Below are 10,465 nucleotides of genomic sequence, written 5' to 3'. Positions count from 1 at the left end.
CCCGGCTCTGCAGCAGGCAGCGGCAGCCTTTCACCATCCATTTAATAGGTGCACTATTTATCCCATTTTAAAGAGCTCTAAAATAAACCAGACTGCAGTCGCACTGAAAAAAAAAATATAATATGGCTGTGTCTGAAACCTGACTACAATCCAATTTCTTTAAAGGTTGCCTCATACAGATATCACAAGAAACAGCTCTGCAGCAGCAGAGATTGATTCCACTTCCCCTCTTTTGCCAGGGAATAACCTTAGCAAAACTTTCAAATTGATGGTAATTCACTAGTTTCAAAGGGCAGACGAAATAAATCTTTAGTAAAGAGGTTTGCCCCAAGAAGGAACTGCCAGTTTAAAGAGCTTAGAGCTCCAAATCGTCAGCCTGTGTGCTCTCTGTAATTTAATGCTGGAGGATCTTGGCTAACTTCATTAAGAGGATGACAGTGAAATTGAGATAAATCATCCCATGGTGGGGGAGGGACCAATACAGAGAAAATTATAACCAGCGGGACAAATAGGTTATATTATCATACAGATAACTTACTTTCACATTAATATTAAAATGAGTTTCATTAAGACAAACTATACATTTTACATCAGAGCCCGTGCTATTGTGAAATTAAACACATTGTATGATTCATGTAAATGCATCTGTAGTTGCTGGACCTTTCTTAGGTTTAGTTCTTGATTATTTTCAGCCCACTCATTAGGAGTGAATTTTATTCTTTTTTGTAGTAACTTCTCAGTCAAAAAATTGACTATGTTTTGATTTTTACATCTTCACCAACTGGTATCTCAGAAATGTCTTTAGTCACTCTGTAATTCCAATAATCTCAGAGTTTTTACTTCTAGTGTTAGTTCATGGTAAGTTTGGAAAAATATTTTTTGTTCTATGAAAATATTCCCATCCTCTACTGTTTTTTAACAACCATGTTTAGCAAATACTTACTAAGACTTCACACATGGCTCACAGTGGCCAGAAAAAAACAATGTTAAGAAAGATAACCCCTCTGCACAGAGCTTTAGTTCTGTCTTGTAACTGCTAGTTGTTTTTTTTTCCCTGCAAGGAATATCAACAACTTGTATAAAGACTTTCCTCCAGAAAGCTGAGTCACTGGTTTTATTAAACACATTCAGCACAAATTGTGAATTTCAGTAACATTTTTTCTGCATTTTGATAAAAAAAAATGCACCGAGTAACACTCAGTTCTTCCTACTTATCAAGAATTTAAATTCAGAAACTTTATTTCAGGCCTTGCAATAGCAGTTTTTCAACACCAGCTCTCTGTAGCACCCTTCTCTTTTGCATCTGTTCCTTTTCAGAGGCAGAGTGCTGGATGCTGAGGGACAGGCTGCCCTGGCTCAGCCGTTCCCTTATCTCGTCATTGGGCCATTGGAGGTAGCGACCTGGGAGGGGTAGGCATGGGTTGTGACTCCAGTTTTGGCTCAGCCCTGCCCTTCTGCTCCCACCTTCTCACCTCTGCACTCGCTATGGACAAACACTGAGCATCACATGGCAGTGCCCCATCAATCGTTTCCAAGCACATCATGCATTGCCGTGTTTTATGTGGCAGCTGTTGGTCACCCTGCACTTAGGGACTATGGGCACAACTTCAGCGAATGAAGGAGTTTAGTTGGTACAGCTAAGGAGGGCACTCACCAGACTGAGTTCTGTGCTATTCCTTGTTCAGTTCTACCTCTGGACTCTGTGATTGTGAATATATTAATTTCCTGAAACAAAGTCCATATTTCAGGATAAAATACTGTAGTGTAAGACTGAATGAAACCCAAGACCCTTGGCTGGAACAGGAAATCTCTTTTTAATAGTTTTATCCCATTTGCATTGAGTTAGAATACATTTCCTTAGTACAGGGCACAGGAAAATATTTCTCTTATAATTGATTGATTTAAAAGGCTTCTGCTCTACATCAGCAAAGGGGAACAATACCGACCTGTAGCGGCAGACAACCTGATTTTGAAATAAGAGCACTAAACTTTAACAACCGCAATAACTGACCTGTCACGTCATCTGCTTAAACAGTGACTTCTAAATTGCAGAGTGGAGAATCACTAGCTATGTCTGACTGATTCCTTGCTGATGGATGCTTTATATACAGCTAGGGCAGTCACATGGGCTGCACATACACTTACCTGCTACCACCAGCCATGACAGGTCTCCTGACTCTCTGGTATGGGCATCTGTTGCAGCAGCCAAGGTCCTCCCTGGGCCATCAGCTGGGCTTTGCTTTCCCTGGGCAGGCGGAGGATGTGGCTGGTCCTCCTCTGGCTCATGCATGGGGGGAAAGGTCCTGCCTTCCTGCAAACACCAAGGGAAGAGCAGAAACCAAGCAAGCAAAGATGAGCTTTTGGATATTCTCCCAACCTCTAACCATTTTCAGCTCCAATTTCCATAGGTGCGTAAGTACTTTTGTATTTAGTAACCCTCAATGGATTTCTTCTCCACGTCTGTTCTCCCCCTTAAATCCATTAAATCTTTTATCCTGCAGCCCAAGGAAACGTGTAGTATGCAGTAGGAGCTGAGCTCACACTGAGGCCTCTCATGGAGTGAGGTTAGCACACAGGTCTCTTTAACAGTCTTCTGCCTGTTGGAAGGTACCCCTTATTCCAAGGACAGTCCCTTATTTCTTTCATTCCGTATTTTGTTCACATATCATATGACTGAGGAGAGACTGAATCAATCGAATTTCACAGGATCACAGAATAGCTGAGGTCAGAAAGGACCTCTGGAGGTCATCTGCTCCAACCCCCCTGCTCAAGGGCCACCCAGAGCCAGTTGCCCAGGACTGTGTCGAGGCAGCTTTTGAAAATCTCCAAGGTGCGAGACTCCACAGCCTCCCTGAGCAACCTGTGCCAGTGCTCGGTCACCCTCACAGTATAATGTATATAGCAATACTAAACAGTCAAAGAATCATTAAAAAAGAAGTCTGAAAGGTTACTGGGAAGGTTTCTAACCCGTTCATGATCTTAGAACAAGAATAGTTACGCCTAGCTGGTTTTGACAGGCATTTCTTTCATCTGTTCTCCAGGAATGGAGACACCACAATCCCTCCCAGCAGCCTCTTCCACCCTAACTGGGAAAACCTGCAGTTTGTGTACTGTTAAAGTCTTTTTTTTTTCCTTGCAGTTTTAACCATCCATTGCTTCTTCTCTTAGAAAGAATTGGTCTTCCCCTTCATCTTGCAAAAGCCTTTTATTATATTTGAGATAACTGTTGATTAAACCTTACATTCAGTGTAGAAAGCAAGCCTGACAATCAAATCCTCTAAGAAAACCTATGATAAAGTTAAAAATTCTCAGCTTGTACTGATGGAATTAAAAACACTCAAACAAAAATCATTAACACAATCCCATAAGAAGTTGCCTGGTGCATTGTATTTGCTAGACACTGTGTCAGCAGTTACAATCCTGGTAAAGAAATACACAAAGAAGTAAATGTCTCAAAAATTGACTTTGAAAACAACAAGTCTTTGCCACACACTGAGTTCGGTATGTTCTATTGCGAATGTTCAGTGAAGTTGTAAAGACCCTATGGAGAAGTCTAGCTGTTTCTAGGGGGACACCACCACCAGAGCTCCCTGAAGTTCCCATGCAGAGCTACCAGCCATACAAAGATGCAGGAGCCAGCTCAAGGGGGGGGTTCTGCAGCACGGCATGGCATGGCACGGCAGGGCACAGAGCTGCCTGCAGGGCTGAGGAAGCTGCAGGGCTCTGTGATGGAAAGGGAAAGGTGTTGCTTCTGAGGTTAAAGCAATGTTTAAAAGGAGAACTAAAGGGAAAAGTTTTGCAAAAAAACCCCTCTGAGATACTGACCTTTTGCTTGACTGCAGCCACTAATGAAATAGCCTTGTTTTCTAGCATCCGCACACAAGCAGAGCTATATATCCTGGTAAAATAAAACTTCTTGTATTGCTGGAATCTCTATGTAGAAAGGAATCAAAGACTTCCTTAGGAAAGACATGTTTTTCCTCTGATGCCAAAATTCATGGAAATATCAAATATTCCTAGGAGTTACTCAAATAGTCCTAAGAGTTACTGCTCATTAGCAGGATAGGAGAATTCTCCACCATCTGAATACTTTCAGACTGCAGTGAAGGGGCATTGGGAATATTTATAAATTTAAAGATTGACTACAGTGATATAACTTTGGCAAATGCTGCTTTGGTGGCTAATAATGTAGGAAAGCATTATCATGGGAAAATATGCTGTCATCATTTGAATTTTCAATCATTTTTCAAGTGTTTCAGACTACAAGGGATATTCCACTTGAATATTCAGAAATGCTGAGGCACATCTTCACCAAGTGGTTAATTTATTTGCAGTTGAAAGGATCTTAACATGTTTTCTACGGTCTGAGTATTTCTATGTGCATCAGGTGAAGACTACATAGCTGCAACTTGTATTTTATACATTAAAAGGACTGAGAGAAACCTCCAGTGAATAAGTATATAATACTAATATTTCTTTTACAAGATGAGGAGTTTCTTATGATACGGTTTGAATGTCAAGAGCAATCAGATCTTGTATTTGCTGCAGCTTATCACACAATATATTCTTTGAAGAGTAAGATGCAAAGAAGGATAAATGACGAGTTCTTTGGTCATAAATGTGTCTTTTAGCTAAAAAACATAATGGCAAAGGAGAAGAAAAAGAATGACATTTCATTTGTTTATATATCTTAGTACTAAATTACCTGTATTCAGAGTTTGATTCCGGCTACATTCTCCTGATCTCTTTTATGTGTGTGTCTCTTACAAAATTTTAAACATTACTGAAGGTATGAAACTCGACAAGAGTTGCGTATACCATGTTTACATGAAGAATATTGTGTGAAGTGAATGAATTCTCATGTTTTAGGAACTCTTCATTCCGTTTTGTAAAATGTGTGAGTTTTGTTATTTCTAGTCCTTTGCCAAATGCACCTATAGAGAGAATATTTTCTTTTTGCAAATTGGCTTAGATGGCATAAATCTGTCAAATAATATTGCCTTTAGGTCTTTTAAATAAAGAGTGCTCCTGTAATTTATGTAAAGAATTTAAAACCTTAAACAAACCCACCCAAAACACCAAAAGCCCAGATGTACTGAAATGCCTTAGAATTAAGTAAGACCTATTATAAATAATAACATAAACCCTGGAGTAATTGAGTTCTATATAGCTGAGACTAAAAGAGCGTGTTGCTCAGACATGTTGGGGGGAAATTATTTTTCCTGAAAGCATCCCTCAAAATCCAGCCTTCTCCACTATTTTTCCCATGATGCTCCATCTCCACGCAGGAAGGGGTGTCCCATCCTTCTGGCAGGTTTTGTTGCATGGGCCAGTAGATACAAAAGCTATCAGGAGGCACAAACACGGACAGCTAATGTGAGCGTGTAAACCTCACTTTCTTAGGAAGTCAGGCAAAGAAAATTCCACCACTGACCTCAGACGTTGACATAAATGAGTAACTCGGGTTCAGCTGAGCTCATTGTGCGTTGTTGCATATGGTTTTCTGCCAAGATATGGACTGTGATTTGTATAGCGCGTAAGCAGCAGAAGCAGCAGCTTTGAAGCCAGTGTTAGAAGTGTAATTGGGTGAAATCCAGGCTCCTTTCAAGACGGTGAGAATCCTGCCAGGAACTTTCAGGAGCTCGGACTCATTAACTGCAACCGGGTGCAGAAATAAAGGCAAACATGACTAAGATTTTCTCAGCTAGTAGGAATAAAATTCTACACCTCGTTCAAAGTATCCGTTTATTTACATAATCTTCCCAAGTAATAATACTTTAAAAAGTGGACATACTACAGACCTCATAACAGGAATGAGCTAGAGCCAGGACTCCACCAGGTGCTGTTCTTACAGAAACATTACGTGCCTTTAACAAAATTAAAAAACACGTACAATTTCTAAACCTCAGCTGGGGCCTGCGGCTTGCTTGCTTGATTTGCTGTGATGGGTACAGAGTGATGCACAATGGCTGACTTGGCAGGCTGCCGTTCTGCAGAGGGACAGGTAGAGCTAGTCCATGAAAAGAAACGACTTCTAAGAATCCCTTACGCCACTTGCTAGAAAATAATGACTCCCTATTGTTGCTTTATCTCTAGGAGGTGCATTTGAGAATATATGTAAAACCAGCAGCTGCTCACATGAGGTTTTAGGACCACCGTGGATCACAGTAAGATCATAAGAAGTTCATTTATAAGTACGCAGGAAAGGTGTTTGTTAAAAGTAAAGCCTACTGAATATTTATTAGCTACTCCTGCTTTAACATGCTCCAGAAAACACTCTTAGAAATCTTTGTTTTCTGAAGTTACAAATGGTTTCTGAACCTATTAATGTACCAAATGTGGACACAAAGTGTAGCTGCTCCCTCATCCCTTGATTTCCTTCAGCTGCAGCCAGAACAAGTTTTCTTTGTTTCCAGGTAAGTTAACAGTTTTCCGTTGACAGCAAAAACAAAAAAAAACCCCCCCCAAAAAAAAAAAAGACCTTTTAAAAAGACAAAGCACAGTATCAACCTGTCTCTCTCTCACACATATACATGCAAAAGCCTAATCAGCAAACCAGAAACAACCAGGAGTAGCATGCAAGGCTTTTGATATAGAGTCGTACTGAATGAAATCAGTGCTGCCAGTCTGACACACATTTTCAGTCTTGGGCTTCATGTCACATAATATCACATGCTTTCTGTTATCATGCACAGGCACTAGACTTCATGTATCACAGAGTGTTCACAGGAAAATCTTGTGGTTTTTTAGCTTTTTTTTTTTTTGATGCAGGCTTCAAAGCAGGCAAGGAAGACTGAGCAGTGAGGATCCACTCTGGGCAAGGTTCTGTTGGTCAGTAATTTATTTCCCCAAAAGAGACTGCTGCTTCATGTCACCCCAAATAATGTTTTCTGCAAAAACATACTGTATGTAATTTACATTATAAGAGATAAAGGTCTATAGGAAAAAAATTGTAGGAAAATTGCTTCCTCAGACCATCGCTGCAGCTCTAGCATCCTCTCAGAGTTTGGACTGATGTTTTCAAGGGTCTTCAATGCCCACTTCTGGCTTTTTTTCCTGTTCCTTTCCATGTGGGTGGTCTGGTGGGGTCCTCCTATCCTTTGATCAGGGAAGTCGTGTAACAGAAGAGGTTAGGGTCCCCAGACCCCATCACTTCAGCTGTTGCTGCCTTACTGCATGCCAGGAAGACTGGGGAAGGAATAGGGTTTTTAGCTATGCTCTTGTACTGGCACAGCAAAACCATGGCTTGTTTGTGGTCCCTTTATCCCACCTGTTGTTCTGCTTGTGTCTGCACTGTTGGAGTTTCAGTTCAAGGTAGAGGCAAAATGACAGCTGGGGAGACATAGTAAGGTCGCATACCCACAGTGACAGTCACAAAACAAAGAGGAGCTGTCTGTCTCCCCGTAGGTGTCTGCAAACATACATTGAATCCTTAGGCTGATGCATTGTTCCTCTAGAGAGACATGCTGAAAGAAATTGGGTTTCTTTGCCCTTCTACAGAGCATTTGGCATCTCCCTGAGCAGTGACACATTCATTGTCACCAACAACGTGAAAATTCATACGTGGAAGCAGTTTTTGCTTCTGTAGATATGGGTGCCTAGACGAAATGAACAGATCACAAAATAAGGAACAGGGCAATTACCAGCAGAACTCATTTGTTATTTGCTGTCGAGTCTCAGTGGTGGAGGGAACACAGTCATCTGTGCACCGTAATGAAATGTGACAGGCGTTTAGAGACCGAAGGCTGACATTTCCTGACAGCATCACCATCTGCACACTGAAAGCTGCTAGTATCCGGACATCATAATCTGTTTATTATTGTACCTCCAAATCACAGGTCACGCAGATCCTGGAGTTCTATGTCATCAGCTTTGTACGCAGTCCCCTTACCTTAGCTGGGATTGTTATTCTCAGTCTCTCAATAGGCTCCCTAGCTGGATGTTTAACTCTCCAAATAATCAAGCCAATAGCCCAAGATGTAGATATTTGAAAGGGGGAAAAAAATAAAGGAAAACAAAACCAAAAAAGCCTTCTAGCCTGCCAGCAGGCAAAATAGATGTTAACCTAATTCTTACCAGGGCAGATGGACTTACATAATCTGATCTCTAAGAGTAAGGGATTTTTCAAGGAAGTAAGGATTTAGCATATATGATATAAAGCAGGTTTTGCAGCTTCAGAATCATAATGTGCCAGTAGTTTCTACAATCCTACTTCTACACACACTGCAGGTACAGGGAAAGCTATTTAAAGAATAAAACATGCAATAATAAGGGGGTGTGTGTGTGCCTATATCAAGGAAAAGCATGTTGCCTCAGATATGCTGGAACACAGGGACTACAGGGCTGATCCAATATTTTTTTTTCAGAGCAAGGAAAAAAGGTGACCTTGAAAGACAATTGTACAGATTAATTGGAGCAAAAGAAAAAAAGCAGGGGGGAAAAAAACCCCAAACAGTGGAGGTTAACTTTATCTTGCAGACTTCAGTGTTTCCTTGGATTATAAGAAAGAGGAGTAAAGGCTAAAGGCACAAATCAAGTTACAGAGGTAGATGTGCCAATTTGGTCTTGAAGAAAATGGCTTTTTCTGAGGTCGGGTACTCTGAAGGATGGTCTTGAATTCCAAACTTATTTGCTGGAATACTGTACCTGCTTTCCTGCCCAGTAGAGAACATGGAGCAGCCAAGGACTTTCCACCACTCTCTATTTTTTTTTTTTTTAATAAGAATAAACAAAAAACACAACCCCACACAAGGAGAGACCTGTATAGCTGCTCCACCCTGTGGAGGAACATCCCTGGGCAGGTAGAAGCCCAGTGTCTTCTGCAAAGTTTTGCTCCTGGGAGCCTGGATTGAGACCTGTCTGTTCTCCTTCATCCAGCTCCTCTGCACAGTGATGAGCAAGCTGCCGCCTGACTCAGGCACTGATCTTTGAAGCCAGCTTTAGCAAAGAAAAGGAAGAGTTTGTGTACCTCCTGAGCCAAAACAGAGCTCTTTACTTGGTGGCATCCCAATGTCTCAAGTGGAAATTTGCAGCCTCATGTAGTTTCACCCAGTTACCAGAGGGAAGCATGGCATGAGGCTGATTTCCTCAAAGATGGGGGTGACGCCAGGATGCACTGGATCCTTGCACCTCTGCTGTCTCAGATATCTGTTTTGCGGATCTCTCGATGTGACTGTTGTCTGGAAGTAAATACATGTGAATAAAGAAACAAAAGAGGTCAAAAGAAGAGCTGCAAAAGCAGCTCAGCACCGAGAGGGCCATTTTCCTAAACAGTGCAGCTTCTGTTGCTCCATGCAGGTTTCGGTGATCTAAACAGAGGAGGACAACAAGACTCCCTGTTTCTGCCTATAGACCTAGGAAGTCAATGCTCAGTTAAACAAAACAGAAGTGTAAAAGTATCTATAATTCTGGGAAATACAATAGGAGGAATTCTAAGATCTGACATGTTTTACTTCAGGTTGCTGGATTACAAACTTCTTCAGCTGGTGGAGTATCAGGCAAACTATTAGATCCTCACCACTGTAGGTACTCAGATCTGAAAGTCTGGTCTTCCACTACAGTAAAAAAAAAAACCACCAAAAAAAACAACCGGTGTGCAGTCTGTGGGAAATCTGAAGTCAGCTATACCTAGTAAACAGTCACAAGTCAGGGCAAGCTGTGTCCCAGGAACAGCCTTGGAAGGAAATACTAAAGATCACTGCTTTATGGGTAATCCCGCAGCAAGAGAGGGCGAGGAAGCACTGGCTAACACAGTTGTCCTCCTTGGAAATAAACAGGTACAGTGAGCCATGGGAAAGGGTCGATAGCCCACCAATGAGGCAAAGAAGATTTATTATATTCACTCTCCCTGTTCTGGAAGCAGATGGCTTTCATAGCTCATCTCGTAGCTAAGGATTTTCAGCATGAGTTGTCTCATGTGAAAGAGATAAGGGGAAACAACATTTGCAGGAGGTATATTTACTAAGCAAATACATGGCAAGTGCACCTACTATAGCAACCAGAGACAGGGGCTTAACCTTCTGGGATGCATGTACGCACATGAATGCATGTGTGCAAAGAATAGCAGTTATTCACTCCCAAGGGCAGGACCAAAAGGGTCTCTCTGCCAAAGGACACAATTCAGAGTCTTCCATGGACACAAGAAGGCAGCATTGAAGTCTACAGCACAATGCAGTAATGTTCATCTTCCACATCGTATCACAAAGCAAGCAATCACAGTCTTCACTAGCTGGCATTTCTAAATGGGTTTCAACTCTGAAAGCTGACATAAGATGTTTTCCTTAAAGCTACCGGGAGTGTCTTACTTCAGTGTTTTAGAATCAGCTTAGATGGGTTCAGTTTCCAGCTTGCATAAGATTCAAGTTCTACACCCAGCTACTGTCACAACACATGTGAATGATTCACGATCATCTGCCCCATGTGGCCTCCTGCTATAGGGAACTGGGGGGGACACCACAATACAAAC

The sequence above is a fragment of the Egretta garzetta genome, unplaced genomic scaffold (assembly GCF_000687185.1).
Source record: "Egretta garzetta isolate BGI_Z169 unplaced genomic scaffold, ASM68718v1 scaffold160, whole genome shotgun sequence".
In the NCBI taxonomy this organism is placed as follows: Eukaryota; Metazoa; Chordata; class Aves; order Pelecaniformes; family Ardeidae; genus Egretta; species Egretta garzetta.
Note: the sequence above shows the minus strand (reverse complement) of the source record.